Below are 15,706 nucleotides of genomic sequence, written 5' to 3'. Positions count from 1 at the left end.
AAAAAAACCAAAAAAAAAAAAAAACAAAAAACAAAAAAACACAAAAGACCACAGTCAGGAAGAGTATTTTTAAATGTTAAAAAAAAAAAGTGTTCTCAGATCTATAACAATAGCTGATTTTCAGGGACTTCCCTGGCTGTCCAGTTGTTAAGACTCCGAGCTTCTTATGCAGGGGGCGTGGGTTCAATCCCTGGTGGGGGAATAAGATCCCACAGGCTGGGTGTCATGGCCAAAAGATTAAAAAAAAAAGCTGTTTTTTAAGTATTTAACATATCTCAGTTTAAAAGCCACAGTCTCTTTAACCCTCTGGCAAACTATTGAAATTCACACTGCTTGTCAGGTAGACAGGCCAGAGTGTCGACTCAGAGAAAGGAAGGCCCGTGGTAACCAAGTGTCACATCTAAAACACCTGTGTGGGTAGCTGTGCACCTAGATGGGTCAGAGTTCTCTCGGTTTTCTGATACCGTTTATACCACTGTACAAGACAATCAAGATTCTGACCATTGAACACGAGGTGTATTTACTGCAGTGTGGTCAGTTTAGCCAGCGGCAGGAAGCATTTCTCTCTCTGGTGACTGATTTGAAGGCCAGTTGCCCTGAGAATTTGGATTTTCTGGATCTTTTCTCAGGCATATGGGAAACAGATGGTAAGCACGTAGTCGTTCTCTTTTCCATCTGATCCTCTGGGCAACTATTGAGGTTGACTGGATGGTTCCAGTGTCCAAGTCATGATGGTTCTGTTAGAAATAACTCAGTTTGCATCTAGGGGTAAATAACAAAATACAACGTTTTCTAGTGAGGTATAAATTGGTTATCTTTGAAGTTATACATTTTGAAGAATTAAAATGTCCAATACTTCTGAAAACACATAACCTTTAATGAACTGATTTTTGTTTTACCATTTCTTTTCCTTTTGTTACGTATTTCATCTTTCTAGAACTGACATATTTAATGATAACATGATTATTTTCAACCAATGGTTGTGTAGTAATCATTACAGTAGCCTAACTATAAAAGTCATTGAATATCAACTCAAAGACTGTTGACACCAACATCAGAAATTTATACACACACCTACACACACATGTACTTGTGTATGTGTGTGTGTTCACATGTGTGTGCATTATATATGGAGAAGGAGAAACACTGAATTACAGCTAATATCTCCCACATGTACACTGGACATTGAAGTGATACTCATTTTTAGTTTCAAGGAGTTGTTTCCCAGGCAAATCAGTAAGGCAATAACTTACTTTTTAAAAGACCCAAAAGTGTGTGACTGAAGGCTACTCAGAGGTAAGGGGCAGATCTGAGGTCAAGGCTGTGTGACCAACTCAGTGTCTCAGATCCCATAATGTCCTCCAGGGCCATTTGCTGCTGCCCTGGTTTCTCACACCTAGCACCTTTGTATACCTATTAAGTTGGAAAATAGTTCAGTATTCAAGGGCTGGAGGCTGAAGGTGGACCAGCAGCCAAGGTGAATCCCAGAGGTTCTTTGAGATTCATTCGTTCAGTCACACGTGCATTTATCAAGCAACTATTATGTGCTGAGTTATAGATGAATAAACACTACCACTCCTGCTTATAGCCCAGTAAGAGAAGGCAAACATAAGGCAACACATGGGATCCTGTTCTAACAGATGCCTGGACCATCTAACAGAAGCTGTGAAAATAGAGGGAAGATGTAACCCTGTGTAATAGTTTCCTGGAGCTGTTGTAACAAAGTACCACAAACTGGGTGGCTTGAAATAATAGAAATTTACCGTCTTGCTGTGCTGGAGGCTGGAAGTCTGAAATCAAGGTGTTGGCAGGACCATGCTCCCTCCGAAAGCTATAGGGGAGAATCCAATCTTGCCTCTTCTTGCTGCTGGTGTTTGCAGGTAATCCTTGGTTCCTTGGCTTGTAGATGCATCACTCCAATCTCCGCCTCCATCTTCATGTGGCCATCTTCTCCTTTGTGTCTCTCTGTCTCTGCACATGACAGTCTCCTCTGTGCTTCTCGTCTTTTTGTGAAGACACCAGTCATACTGTTTAAGGGCCTATGCTACTCCAGTATGACCTCATCTTCACTAATTACATCTTCAACAACCCTATTTCCACATGAGGTCACATTCTCAGATCCTGGGGATTTAGAACTTCAACGTACCTTTTTGGGGTGGGGGTGGGGGGGATACAATTCCACCCATCACATCCTGATGTTCATTTTGTAAAAGTTAATGTAAAGCTTCAGGAGACTCAGTGCCTGGCCTGTTCCACTTTCTCTTTGGAGACTCATAATCTATTAAAAAACAACTCTTGAAAAAATTTTGTATCAGGATTGCAAGATTATAAATATTATGGGATACTTAAATGTTTTCAATCAACAAATTAACTTCTAAAACAAAAACAGAGCACAATATAATTATGTTATTCATGAGATAATTGCAGAACTTACTTAAAAATCTTAATTTACAGTGTACTCTAGGAAATGGGATCCAAGTTTTAAGTTCCCTGATGAACGGCAACTTATTTTAATTCTGTCAGTTTATCTTGGTCAGCTATTGTGTAACCTCACTAGACTTAACTTCAGAGGCCTCCTCTTGAGGCCCTTTGTGAAGATGAGGCTGGGCCTCACAGATAGCACAGCCCCCCCTTGAAAAGAAGCCAGTTTTGATTGAAATGTGCTTAGTTCCTTCCCTTCTGCCCACTGAGCCCACACACACTGCCTTTGCTCTGGCTTAGTTTTCCTCACACCCTCATGTCCCTGACTCCTTGCCAGAGGGTGGACACATTCTGTCCAGCCCACAGGTGGCTGCTATTTGCAGCAGTGAGCTCCGCGTTCAACACTGTGTTGACCCCAGGTCTTGAGCCTGTTTGCTCTTGTCTGATGACCCCAAGACAGCTCAAGGGCTCAAGACAGTTTTCTAAGTGCGGCAAGCATTCTCCAGAGACATTGTGATGGCTCCTATAATATATTCTTCACAGTTTGGTAGAGAATATTGCTTTACCTCACCACATTGCTACTGCCCCCAGAGAAATGATAATAATAAGAACCAACATTTATTGAACACTCACCACATATTAGGCAGTGTGCTCACCTTTTTACAGAAATTCTCTCAATCTGCAGAAAATTTTATGAGGCCAATACAGATGTCTTCCTCATTTTACAGGAAAGGAACCCAAGGTACAAAGCAGGTAGGTTACTTGCTCAAGGTCACACTGTTAGTATCCTTGCACTCAGGTGCTCCAACCTCAGGGACAAGACTCTTCACCGCTCTGGCCACCAATGGAGGACAGTGAATGGATGACCAGTGAGCAGGTAGATGGATGGATGGACGATAGAGCAATAGATTGACCCCTGTACAGTGAGCTCAACTGGCCTACCCTAGAATATGTCAGGCCCTTTGGATAATGTCACATCCCCACAGTCACAGACATGCTCGTGAGGCAGTAGCACACAGGGGTTAAGAAATTGGGCTCTGGAGTGACACTACCTGGGTTTGAATCCTGGCTCCATTACTTCTAAGTAATGTTGGGCAGGTTGTTTGCAATTTCTGCTGCCTCTTAAGTTTCCTCTTATGTGAAATGGGATTATCATAGTATTTTACTCATGAGCTTTAAAAGGATTAAATAAAATGATGCATTTTACAGTCAGATTAGGCCTGGCAAATAATTAGTGCTCACTAAATGTTGGCTAGTGTAATCATTTCAGTTATTTAACAGCAATACCTTACTTTTGTCTTGTATCTATACCTCAGAGCTTTCAAAGCTTGTTATAAATGTTTTCTCATTTGAGCCTCATCCAGCACCATGTGATACACAAGGCAAGCATTTATCTCTAGTTTACGGAGGAGGAATTCATCTCAAGGAGTTTAGGGACAAAATAAATCCTAGAGCCAAAGATAGTGAATGCAGAATGGGCTGGAAAACAAGTGGCTTGACTGGGCCCTGAGGGGTAAGACCTACCCAGAGGAAAACTGAAAAAGTAGAGAAAAATCTAGCTTTGGCCCCTCCGTCCTCCTTTTCTCTTCACCCCTGCAGCCTGAGTTGCTTTAGGCTACTGATCCCCTCCAAAATTTGATATTGTCTTGAAGGGTTGTTTTTAACATGCCTATGGCTTGTTTAAGGAGGGCACTTGTGGGGTTTTTAAGACCCTAAGGAATGTAGCTGTGATAGAGATGGTTCAGGCACTACCTGAGGAAGTGAAAGCGGAGGTGCGCTGTAGGTACTTTGGTGTGTCTGAAGTCCAGGAAAAGTTAGGCAGGAGACAAAGCACAAATGGCCTTGCATGAAGAGCCTAAGGATCTTAAACTTACCTTTAGATGACAGACTGCAATGGAAGCATTTGAAGCACTAGAGGGACACAACACATTTGCATTTTAGACACACACACACACCAGGGCTGATGGAGAATAGATGGGAGGCACGGATTCAGGGAGACCAGTTGGGAGACTACATTGATAATTCAGGTGAGACGTATGGATCGGCCTGAATTAAAGCAGTGGCAATGGAGAAGGAGAAAAGAGGTCATTATGAGAGAGATTTACGAGGTGGCGCTGAGAGTTTGAATAAATGTGGAAGAGGGTAAGAACTGGAGTTGAAGGTTTTTACAGTCAGATTGTGGGTGACAGGAAATGCTTCCTAGAACAGTAGTTCTCACATTTCGTTGTGCATCAGAATCACTTGGAGGGCTCGTTAAAATAACGATGCTGGGCCCCTACCCAAGAGAATCTAATTCAATAGTCTGGAGTAGGGGCCCAAGATTTGCATTTTTTAGCAAGTTCCCAGGTGATCCTAATGCTGCTGGTCCTGGGACCATACTTCGGGAACTCTCCTAGAGAATGGTGTAGTTACATTTTGATGTAGCTTCTAGGAAGGATTTAGACACAAATTAGCTGAGAAGATAGGGGAGAGCATTTTAGGGGGGGCTCAAAGGCATAGGCGAGGCAATCATGACTTACTCACTGGAGTGGCCTTTGGAAAGCTTCAGCATGTTGGAGGTGAGATTTTCCTTGACAACCATGCCCCTTTGCAGTATAACCTGTTTTTGAGAACTTCCCTTCCTCATTGTGAAATGGCCATTGGATATAATGTGTCTTAGCGTGGGTTTTCCCAGGTGCAGACACTGAAGATGGATTTAAGTGAAAGTACTTTATTTAAGAAGCACAAGCAACTCCAGTAAAGAAAGGCATGTTATACAGGGAAGGGAAGACAGAACTATTAAGCCTCAGGGGAACTGGGATCAGTGCAAAGCACACGCCTCAAAATTATTCCTACCAAGGTGGGAGGGAGATGGGGTATTTATACAAAAACTCCTGACAGGCACTATTGAGTGTGGTAGCTGGTGACCTGGGGTGGTGTGTTAATTCCTTGGCACTTCTGGTCTGCAGCTTGCTGGGCAGTACAACTTCCCTTAGTGCTGAGGAAAAGAGCCTCAGGGACAGAGATGCAGATATGGCTTTAGAAGTGGTGGAATATGTCCAAAGGGGCAAGGGACAGACTGTACATTGATAAAACACCACCTGGGGGTAATCTTGAGCTGAATGCCAAAAATGGTCTCTGATAAGTCTCCCAGTCTGGGCCTTTAGGCAGCGTGGCAAAGCAACAGTCAGCCTTGTAATCCAGAAAGTCAGGAAGGTGAATTGAGCTGAGGTAGGAGGAAGGATTCCTTTGGCTGGCTAAGGATGGCAGGTATTTAGCCTCTGGGAATAGCACATTTTAGAGTTAATATTCTCTACCTATTCCCTACGTGTAGGGCTATTCTTTACGCACTCCTTATCTGTAGAACTATTCTTTTCTTATTTCAAGAAGCAGAAGTCAGTTCCAAACTGCTAATGGGGTTTGAATTTTGTTTTGGATACTCACTTGAGATTAACACATTGCTAGCTTATTATCTCATAGTTTCTTATTATTATGTTTTCTCCCTGAAAATACCATGACTTAGGTATTTCTTTAAATGTTCTTCCCTGAAAGCCATATTTTCTTTGGCATCTAAATTAGATTCGCGGGCTTCCCTGGTGGCGCAGTGGTTGAGAGCTCGCCTGCCGATGCATGGGACATGGTTTAGTGCCCTGGTCCGGGAATATCCCACATGCCACGGAGCGGCTGGGCCCGTGAGCCATGGCCGCTGAATCTGCGTGTCCGGAGCCTGTGCTCCGCAACGGGAGAGGCCCGCTTACCGCAAAAATAAAATAAAATAAATTAGATTTGCATTTTACTTTTGGTCCTTCTCAGTCTCTGCAGCCTTAGGTTCATTTTTAGATGAGCTGGTGTTTAGACCCTTTTGTCATCATTCAGAATTAAGCAAAATAACAGAGAAACGAAATGGTTCTGCTCCCTGTTAAGCTCCTGGGGGTGGTTAAATGAGGCACACCTGTAACCAATCAAGAAATGTACTAATCACATTGAAATGCCTTTTATTGGTTTCATAAAAAAAGGAAACAGAAATTTTTTAGGTAAAAAGTCATTATTAACCCCAATGGCCCCTGGGATGACTCTAAGGTGCATTGAGATGCCTCTTGGGTGTTGACCTGTCCAGAGAAATTGCTTGGTAAGTTTTAAACTTATTTTTAAATAAAAATCAGGACTGTCATTCATACTTATTAACTTAAAAATATGTCGTTGCTTTATAGTGTAATATAATGGTTTTTAAATAGTGTAAAATGTTTTCTTTTGGAGATCAGATTGGTCTTGTTTGAAAGTTACTATGTGTCAATCTTCAGCTATAAATTCATCCTGAGACCCAAGATATGGAACATCTATTTATGGAAGATTAGCTGTGGTGTCTGTCACTCAGCAGCCCAAGGGGCAGTGGTGAGGTCAAGTTCTAAAGTGAATCTCACACATAGGAAGATATTTCATGCAATGCAGAGCCGAAAGGGTCATACAGCTTGCTCATTTTACAGATAAAGAAAATGAGTCCCAAAGCAAGGGAAGGATTTCCTAGAGTAAGACATTTAGTTGTCAATTAAATGACATGCAGGTCAGAGATGGAAGGTTGGTAAACCGACTCTCTCTTCCCAGCCTTGGGTGCCAGTTTTTTTTTTCTGTGCCAGTCCTCAGGGTTTGTTTAGACCAAGGCAGGTCTGGAATTGCCACACTGGTAAATGTTAACGTTGGGATTCACAAAGTATATTCAGTGGGACAAAATTAACTTAAATATATTGTACTATGGTTGAATACTTTTCAGACATGCAAGGAGAAACCAAAGAAGCCAGTAGATTTCTCTTCCTTCGAGGCTCTGTTTCTTGGAGCCATTACAATTGAATGTGCCTGCAAATCTCATAGAGGGGTTAGAATGCTCAGCACTTCCCACACTTCTTGACAATGGGACTCTCTTCTCATGGACCAACTTATAAGACTAATGATTCTCAAGAACTCCTACTGGGAAAGGCCAGTCACAATTCCCTTGTTTACTTTTGAGGAAAGGAAGCCACAGAGAAGTTTTATGGGACAAGCTTCTATTTTGGAAAAAACTAATCTCAGGGGACTTCCCTGCTGGTGCAGTGGTTAAGAATCCACCTAACAAAAGAAGAAGTAAAATTGTCACTGTCTGCAGATGACATGATACTATACATAGAGAATCCTAAAGAGGCCACCAGAAAACTACTAGAGCTAATCAATGAATTTGGTAACGTTGCAGGATACAAAAGTAATGCACAGAAATCCCTTGCATTCCTATACACTAACAATGAAAGATCAGAAAGAGAAATTAAGGAAAGAATCCCATTCACCATTGCAACAAAAAGAATAAAATACCTAGGAATAAACCTACCTACGGAGGTAAAAGACCTATACTCAGAAAACTATAAGACACTGATGAAAGAAATCAAAGATGACACAAATAGATGGAGGGATATACCATGTTCTTGGATTGGAAGAATCAATATTGGCAAATGACTATACTACTCAAAGCAATCTACGGATTCAATGAAATCCCTATCAAATTACCAGTGGCATGTTTTACAGAACTAGAACAAAAAATCTTAAAATTTGTATGGAGACACAAAAGACCCCAAATAGCCAAAGCAGTCTTGAGGGAGAAAAAAGGAGCTGGAGGAATTAGACTCCCTGACTTCAGACTATACTACAAAGCTACAGTAATCAAGACATATGGGACTTCCCTGGTGGCACAGTGGTTAAGAATCCACCCGCCTAATGCAGGGGACATGAATCAATCCCTGGTCCAGGAAGATCCCACATGCCACGGAGCATCTAAGCCCATATGCCACAACTACTGAGCCTGCACTCTAGAGCCCGTGAGCCACAACTACTGAGCCCGCATGCCACAACTACTGAAGCCTGCACACCTAGAGCCTGTGCTCTGCAACATGAGAAGCCACTGCAATAAGAAGCCCGTGCACTGCAACAAAGAGCAGCTCCTGGTCGCCACAACTAGAGAAAGCCCGCGCACAGCAACGAAGACCCAATGCAGCCAAAACTAAATAATTTTTTAAAAAAAGGACAATATGGTGCTGGCACAAAAACAGAAATATAGGTCAATGGAACAGGATAGAAAGCCCAGAGATAAACCTGCGCACCTATGGTCAATTAATCTATGACAAAGGAGGCAAGGATATACAATGGAGAAAAGACAGTCTCTGCAATAAGTGGTGCTGGGAAAACTGGACAGCTACATGTAAAAGAATGAAATTAGAACACTTCCTCTTAGAGGAAAACATAGGAAGAACACTCTTTGACATAAATCACAGCAAGATCTTTTTTGATCTACCTCCTAGAGTAACGGAAATAAAAACAAAAATCAACAAATGGGACCTAATGAAACATAAAAGCAAAGGTAACTACAAACAAGATGAAAAGACAACCCTCAGAATGGGAGAAAATATTTGCAAATGAAGCAGCTGACAAAGGATTAATCTCCAAAATATATAAACAGCTCATGCAGCTCAATATTAAACAAACAACCCAGTCCAAAAATGGGCAGAAGACCTAAATAGATATTTCTCCAAAGAAGATATACAGATGGCCAAGAAGCACATGAAAAGCTGCTCAACATCACTAATTATTAGAGAAATGCAAATCAAAACTACAATGAGGGGATTCCCTGGTGGCACAGTGGTTAAGAATCTGCCTGCCAATGCAGGGGGCACAGGTTCGAGCCCTGGCCGGCGAGGATCCCACGTGCCACGGAGCAACTAAGCTCATGCTCCACAACTACTAAGCCTGAGCTCTAGAGCCCACAAGCCACAGCTAATTAAGCCTGCACGCCTATAGCCTGTGCTCCACAACAAGAGAAGCCACGACAATGAGAGTGCGCAATTCTGTGCACTGCAATGAAGAGTAGCCCCCGCTCACCACAACTACAGAAAGCCCGCACACGGCAGCAAAGACCCAACACAGCCAAAAATAAATAAATAAATAAATTTATTTATTTATTAAAAAAAAAAAAACTACAATGAGGTAACACCTCACACCAGATAGAATGGGTATCATCAGAAAATCTACAAACAACAAATGCTGGAGAGGGTGTAGAGAAAAGGGAACCCTCTTGCACTGTTGGTGGGAATGTAAACTGATACAGCCACTATGGAGAACAGTATGGAGGTTCCTTAAAAAACTACAAATAGAACTACCATATGACCCAGCAATCCCACTACTGGGCATATACCCAGAGAAAACCATAATTCAAAAAGACACATGCACCCCCATGTTCATTGCAGCACTGTTTACAATAAATAGCCAGGTCATGGAAGCAACCTAAATGCCCATCGACAGACGAATAGATAAAGAAGATGTGGTACATATACACAATGGAATATTACTCAGCCATAAAAAGGAACGAAATTGGGTCATTTGTTGAGACGTGGATGGATCTAGAGACTGTCATACAGGGTGAAGTTAAGTCAGAAAGGGAAAAACAAATATCATATATTAACACATATATGTGGAACCTAGAAAAATGGTACAGATGCACTGGTTTGCAGGGCAGGCAAGAGAAGCCATTGCAATGAGAAGCCCACACACCACTACGAAGAGTAGACCCACTCGCTGCAACTAGAGAAAGCCCGCCTGCAGCAATGAAGATCCATTGCAGCCAAAAATAAATAAATTTATTCAAAAAACCCCAAACTAATCTCAGGGGTAACCAAGCACCAGTCATGCCCACTCTAGGCAGCTGTCTACTGAAATAATAATTCCAGGGTGCCCTATTTAGGCACAGTTTGGATCTGAGGTTATCTGTTTAATTCAGGATCTGCAATGCCATCTTGGCCCTCCTTAAAGCATATCTTGAGTCACTGGAGAAGATAGAATTGACCCAGTTTTTCAGTGACCTCCAGACCACCTGTGTTCAATAGGTCAGCTAGACTGCCCATACCATGCTGAACTGGATTTCAGGAATAGACCTGCATTTCAGGGTCTTCCTGGGGCTACACTGCACTTGAGAATCAATGGGACAATTATTGTCCACTGTTTACACGCCCATATTTGCTATATTGTCAAACATTCCAACTTCCAATGTTATGTGACTAACCATGAAAACATTGCTGATAAACTCTCTCCACTTTCCTTCTTAAAAAACAAACTGTTCTGGTCCCGCTGACAGTGATGGAAAGGTGAGTTAGATATTAGTTCAAACTGTCAAGTGAGTTAGGCATTCCCAGACTGCTCATTACCTCACAAAGAGCATTAAGAACTAGTTAACCTTTTTCTTTTTCTTTTTTTTTTTAAAGAACTATTTAATAAATCACTTTCAAAGGATGGCTTAGGTAGGTTGGTTTGGCATATACAGGACCTCATAAAATGCCACCTCTTTCACATAGCCTTTTCTTGCTAACTAGAAAGTGATCCAGCAGCTTCCTCCCCTAAGACCAGCTCATACAATCACTAATGGACATGGAAATGTATATTCAGTTTAAAAAATTGTCATCTAAGCTAGATGTACCTTTTATGTTGTAAATTCTATGGCTGCCTCTCTGTTCATATTTACATATACATGTATACACAAATACATGTAATGAATAATTTTTGAACTCTAGACCTTATTTTTAACAACAACGTAATGACATATATTCAAACTAGTATTTGTGAAGTCATTTTCCTGGAAAGAAATCCACATACACATACATACACACATATGTGTGCAAGGATGCACACACACATACACACGTATATTTGTGTGTGAGTGCAAGAGTTGGAGGTACTGACTATAGAGTAAGTTCAAAGCCACACAAGAAAACCAGCTTTGCTATTTTATCTTTATATCTCATGTTGGAAATTCTTTAGGAATCAGCAATTTAAGGCTGACATTTTTTGAGACCCATTCATTTACGAAGTTTGGTTGGCAACGGACAGTAAATTATTGTAAATTCTGATAATTTACTGCATAACAATTGAATATCTATGGGTAGTTGGTTGAAAGGACAATTTTGGGCTAGGCTGTGGAGAGGGGAGAACAAAAGCAAAACAATGAATGCCCTTGGCTGTTCTCATTGCAATACAGAGATCCAGAGACTCGCTGCTTCCAAGTCAGGACTCTCGAAACCAGGAAACTTAATGAAGAACTCACTTAGAAGATAAACCTATGTCCAAGACCTCCAAGGAAGCAGGAACAGGAGAAAGAGAACCTAGAGATGGATCAGAAGGTAATTTTAAAAGCTTCCTCTTCCATGTTTATGTGTTTTTCATTGTAGGGAGCATCAGTAGGAGGAGGTAGGAGTATTTAGAAGGGTGAGTAGGCATATTGCTGAAATTTAGTATGTCTGACATGGATTTTGGAAAGCAAATAACACCTGGGAGTTTTGATAATTTGAGAAATCTCTTATTCATACCTACATATCCTGCTATGTTATTGTATCTGCATGTTTCACAATTGAATGTATTTAATTGTATACTGTATTTCTGATGTATATTTGTTTCGCTACTGTCTCTACACTAAAGAGACAGTAGCTAAAGGTCTACACTATGTAGAAGAGAATAGCCATATGGCAATGTCAGAACATGCCATTTTCCACTGCTTAGCTTGGCATTCAGGGTCCTCCACAGCATAACTTCTACTTTAGAGTCTTCCATTACTTCTCTACATATACCTTACTTGACCTAAATCAGATCAATCTTCATTCCTCAAACATGCCACACACTTTCCCACCCCTATGTGATTGCTCATACTATCTACTAATCCTGGAATGCTCTTCCCCCTGTCATTTCTGGATCTTAAAGTTGTATCCAAAATTCACTCAAAAATGCTGTGTCCAAATGCTTTGGATTCAAGATGGCTGACTGAGCACACACATTTATTTCCACCTTTCTCAAAATCCTAAAAAATTTTATGAAAAAGTTATTAATAGTAATAAATGACAAATCAATAACAGGAATAAAAAGAACTTGATACATAGTATCTACTAGAAAGTCTATACAAAATCTAATTTACAGTGAAAATAAGTGCTTTAATATACCTAGAAATACACTTATACTATTAATGTGCAAGACCTATATAACAAAAACCATAAAACTTTAGTAATGGATGTAAAAAAGAATCTGGATGGGAAGATTACATTATCAAGTATCAACTCTTGCAAAATAAATCTACAAATTCAATGCAATTATTAAAAAAGAATCCAAAGATAATTTTCATGGAACTTGAAAACTAATTTTCAGTACTTCTAGAAGAACAAAAGTATAAGAATATCTAAATGAATTTTAGAAGAATGAAGGTAGCTTGCCCTACAGATATCAAAACATACAAAAGAGCTACAATAACTAAAACAGTGTGATACTGATTTAGGAAGAGTCAAATAGATTAATTGAATGAACACATTTTAGGGAAATTGATAAGCCACTTCTAAAATTTATGTAGAATATCCAAGACAGGTAGAGCCAAAACTCTCTTACAGATAATATGGTGGGAGGACTTGCTCTTCCAGACATCAAGGCAGATCATAAAGCTACAGAATTACCACAGTGTGTTATTATAGACCAGTGGATAGAATAGGGAGTCCGGAAAGAACTCATACGTATATGGATAAGATTGATACCAGAGGAGGAATTTCATCAGTGGGGAAACAATGGAATTTTTAATAAAAGGTGCTGGCATAATTGGCTATCCATATGCAAAAAATAAAATTAGATCTCTTGTTCATTATATAAAAAAAAAATTCCCAGATAGGTTAAACACAAATATGAAAGGTAAGACTCCTAGTATTTAGAAGAGTATACAGGAACACATCTTCATGATCTTAGGGAAGAATTTTTTTTGTTAATTGGAGTATAACTGCTTTACAATGTTGTATTAGTTTCTGCTGTACAATGAAGTGAATCAGCTCTATGTATACCTATATCCCCTCCCTCTTGGACCTACCCCCCACCCCATCTAGGTCATCACAGAGCACCGAGCTGAGCTCCCTGTGCTATACAGCGGGTTCCCACTAGCTATCTACTTTACACATGGTAGTGTATTTATTTCAGACCTAATCTCCCAATTTATTCCACCCTCCCCTTCCCCCTCCGTGTCCATATGTCCGCACTAGTCACAAAGGAGAAAATTGATGAGGTCGACTACATGAAAATTAAGAACTCCTGTTCATCAAATGTCAGTGTGGAACTAATGAAAAGAACCACAGAGAGGGGAAGATATTTACAACATATATAACCATCAAAGGATTAGTATCATTTATAGGATACTAATAGATCAATGAACAGGGGGCCAAGAACTCAACAGGAAAATGGGCAACAGAATTAAACAGACACTTCTCAAAATACAACAAAACATCCAAATGTCTAATACACATAGGAAAAAGAGTTCAACTTTACTAGTAGTCATGGAAATGCAAATTAAAACCACAAGATTACATTATTTCACACCCATCAGACAGATGAAATTTAGAAAGCTTAATCTTAAGTGGTGGCCAGGTTAAGAGCATACATGTAAAGAATGTAATAAATTCTTATCAATTTACATGATAAGAATATAAATTGAGACCAACATTGGAAAACAGGTAGCATTATTTAATAAAGTTGAAGATAAGCATACTCCTCGACCTATAATTTACCTGCCTACTTATATACTCTGGTCAGTTAATTGTCTATGAGTACCAGAATACACGTGCAACAATGTTCATTTCAACTTTGCTCTTAACTGACAAAAGCTGGATATACTCAGTTCCTGCTCACCAGCAGAATGGATAAATAGAAGTACTGTCGTATTGTACAATAATTAAATTATTACACAATAATAAACACTATTATATGATAATATTATACAATAATAAAAGTAATGACATTAAGTGAAAAGTTAAGTTATAAAAATTACATACAGCATGAATCCATTATATAAAATTTAAAAACAGACAAAACTAAACTATATTGTTTAGGAGTGCATACAGAGGTGGCAAAACTAAAAATAAAAGCAAGGAAATTTTTACTCTCAAGGTCATGACAGAAATGACCTTTTTGTACCTGAGTGATAGTTATATAAATGCTCACTTTACCACCGTTTGCCAAACTGTACACATAAGCTTTATACAGTTTTCCGTATATTATACTTCACAACAGAAACAAAATTAAAGTAAAAAACAAAAACAAAAACCCAGAAAGTAAAAGGAGAACAAAACAAGAAAAAACACAAGAGACTAGAAACAGACATCCATGTTAATTCAACAAGTGCTAAAAGTGGCATTTCAAATTCAATTTACTTGTTAAGTAGTGTCGAAACTGGAAAGAAGAGACTGCCTGATTTGACTGCATATGGATTTAAAACATCTCTATGGCCACACACACCACAAACAACTTGGAGGAAATACAACACACAGAAGAAACACATGGCCAATAGCTATAATATATTAAGAATGATTGGGGCTTCCCTGGTGGTGCAGTGCTTAAGAATCCGCCTGCCAATGCAGGTATCACGGATTCGAGCCCTGGTCTGGGAAGATCCCACATGCCGCGGAGCAACTAAGCCCGTGTGCCACGTATACTGAGCCTGTGCTCTAGAGCCCACATGCCCCAACTACTGAAGCCCAGGCACCTAGAGCCTGTGCTCCGCAACAAGAGAAGCCACCACAATGAGAAGCCCGCACATTGCAACAAAGAGTAGCCCCCGCTCATCGCAACAAAAGAAAGACCACGTGCAGCAATTAGGACCCAACACAACCAAAAATAAACAAATAAATAAAATTTTTAAAAAAAGAATGACTATAAATCAGTGTAGGTGGGGAGATATGGGCCAATAATACACCGAATAAAAGATACAAATGGTCGATAAACATATGAAAAAATAACCAACTTTATTAGTAGTTGGTAAAGTGCAAAATAGAAAAAAATAATACATAATATGCAGGAAAATTTAAAATACAATGTAATTATTTGTGCAATTATATATTAAACTTATTAAATTATAAAATAATTACAAAGTATACAAATTAAGGGGGTTATTAAAGCCTGAGTCTCCTTCTAGCTTTACCTTCCTTAGTGTATGACTTACACCCTCATGCTCTGCCCCCAGACATTACATCTGTGTCCCAGGCCTAGAGAAGGGTGGAATGGCAAGAGGAAAACAATACATGCCTGCTGAATCTGACCCTGCTTCTCAGTAAAATCATACCTTTCCCAGAAGGCTTATTCTCTAGAATTACACTTAAATCTTGTTGGCAAAACTGTGTCACTGTTTTCCCCTAACATTTAAGGAATTGAGGAGGAATGTATTTTTTAAATTAGCATATTTCTGTCCCAAACTAAATTGCAGTTCCATTAAAAAGCAAGAAGTGCTTAGTCA

The sequence above is a fragment of the Lipotes vexillifer genome, unplaced genomic scaffold, assembly GCF_000442215.2.
Source record: "Lipotes vexillifer unplaced genomic scaffold, Lipotes_vexillifer_v1.1 scaffold967, whole genome shotgun sequence".
NCBI classification, from domain to species: Eukaryota; Metazoa; Chordata; class Mammalia; order Artiodactyla; family Lipotidae; genus Lipotes; species Lipotes vexillifer.
The sequence above is the reverse complement of the archived record's forward strand: the minus strand, read 5'-3'. Positions refer to the sequence as shown.